The sequence below is a fragment of the Astatotilapia calliptera genome, chromosome 3 (genome assembly GCF_900246225.1).
Source record: "Astatotilapia calliptera chromosome 3, fAstCal1.2, whole genome shotgun sequence".
NCBI lineage: Eukaryota > Metazoa > Chordata > Actinopteri > Cichliformes > Cichlidae > Astatotilapia > Astatotilapia calliptera.
This window is the reverse complement of record NC_039304.1, coordinates 41022983-41024972: the sequence shown is the minus strand read 5'-3', so window position 1 is coordinate 41024972 and position 1990 is coordinate 41022983. Positions and strand designations below refer to the sequence as shown.

The following is a 1990-nucleotide window of genomic DNA, read 5'->3' as shown; positions in this document are numbered from 1 at the left end:
TCCCTAAGGACCCCAAAGCGCTTTACATATCCAGTCATCCACCCATTCACACACACATTCACACACTGGTGATGGCAAGCTACATTGTAGCCACAGCCACCCTGGGGCGCACTGACAGAGGCGAGGCTGCCGGACACTGGCGCCACCGGGCCCTCTGACCACCACCAGTAGGCAACGGGTGAAGTGTCTTGCCCAAGGACACAACGACCAAGACTGTCCAAGCCGGGGCTCGAACCGGCAACCTTCCGATTACAAGGCGAACGCCCAACTCTTGAGCCACGATCGCCCGTCAATATGTGTAAGACTGCGACTGCAGCTGGTTTCAAAGACGTCTTCTTCTTCTTTGTCTTCTTCAAGTGAGGAAACAATCTTACTTGTTGAATCTGAGCTGTGGTGAAGGTGTGTGGGTCAGCTTCAGTGAGGAGTAGATGACTGTTGTCTCTAATGAAACATCTGAAACAAACACAGAATAAAGAAGTTTAGCTGTCAGGATGTAAACATGAGAAAAGAACTGCAAACATTCAAACATGAGGCCACAGCACATTAACTTAGAGCGACTTTTACACCTCTGCTGAGTTTAGTTCTCAAAACAGGAAACGTAGTGACCACAGAGCTGCTCATGTTACCGTTTACCAAAGGTTAATTGTTGTCTTCGTGCGGTACACAGAAAACATGAACGTTTCGGCTCACTAACAGCCAAACTTCAGGAGTTTGCAGTTAAAATGATCAGAGTGCTGTTAACACTCTCTTCACCCTGTTCCCTACTCTCACTACAGATCACCATGTCATCTGCAACATTATAATCCACAGAGACTGCTGCCTGAGCTCATTTGTCAACCTGTCCATCACCACTGCACTGCACCACAGTTCCTCTCTCAGGACTATCATCTGTTTTCTCCAGATACACAAAGACACAGTGAAGCTGCTGCTGAAGTTCTCTGCACTTGGTTGCACTTCTCCATCAACACTCTTAAAGAAAACATCACATCTGAAGAGCTCTTTCTCTGCAAGAAGCCACACTGCTGCTCACTGATCGTCACTTCTCTTTGTAACCTTGCTTCAGTGACTCTTTGCCTTAGCTTCATGGTAAAACTTATCAGTGGAAACAGCAGAGGAGCTTTAAGAAATGTAGAGACTTTCTAACAGGAAACTTGTCGTACCTCTTCTCCTGATTGATCCGTCTCGGCCGTCTGCTGATGTTCTTCTCACTGATGAGGAGGTGGCAGCTGCTGCAGGATCTCTGTCTGCAAAATCAAATGTAAATGTTTCCTAAATATAACAGAACTGTTGCTGTTTCATGATTTGTGTTATTAATCTTTCGAAGAATATCCATGTATGATTTTATATCAACATAAATGAAATAAAGATTGTGAGTCATAAAACAGAAAGCTTCTGTTCACATCAACATTATTTGACCACAAAGTCGTGTGTGTCATGTGACTGTTTTTAAAGGAACAGTTTAATAATCACACCTACATGTGTTTGGTCTGTAGTGCTGTTTGTCCGCTTAGATTAATGTGAACTGGTCACAGTTGAAGATATCTGATTCATTTTTCAGGTGAACTGTCCCTTTAAGTCTTCAATATGTTCACATTAAGTTTGAGCAGAATGTGTGTCTCACCTTCAGGTTTCCTTTGGACACGTCTTTTCACCAGTACAACCAGTACAAGCAGCAGCAGCCCAAATATGAAGGGAACAGAAATCAGCACAGAGAGAGGAGAAGAGGACTGGTGAGGAGGAGGAGTAGAGGAAAACGAGGAGGAGAAAGAGGCAGTGGAGGCTGATGGAGGAGGAGAGGTGGAAGAACCTGGAATTAATTTGAAAAAGAAATCTTTGTGGTCCCTTTGAGTCAATTTTGGTCTAAAATCTGTAAAAGAAACAGAAGCTTCACCTGTGACAGTGATCCAGCTGGATGGAGACTCTCCATGACCGCTGATGTCACACTTGTAGAGGCCTTCATCAGACCTGGAAACATGCTGGATGGTCATGT

At 44.6% G+C, this 1990-nt stretch overlaps 1 long non-coding RNA gene across 1 annotated transcript; it reads right to left on the bottom strand.

Moving 5' to 3' along the window:
* Window positions 1-393: 393 nt before the first annotated feature.
* Window positions 394-1686, bottom strand: LOC113013401 (uncharacterized). The gene is made up of 3 exons (XR_003270825.1): window positions 1622-1686; window positions 1161-1244; window positions 394-453 (listed from the first exon to the last, which is right to left on the bottom strand). It is a non-coding gene; the product is annotated as an uncharacterized LOC113013401 (long non-coding RNA).
* Window positions 1687-1990: the final 304 nt, after the last annotated feature.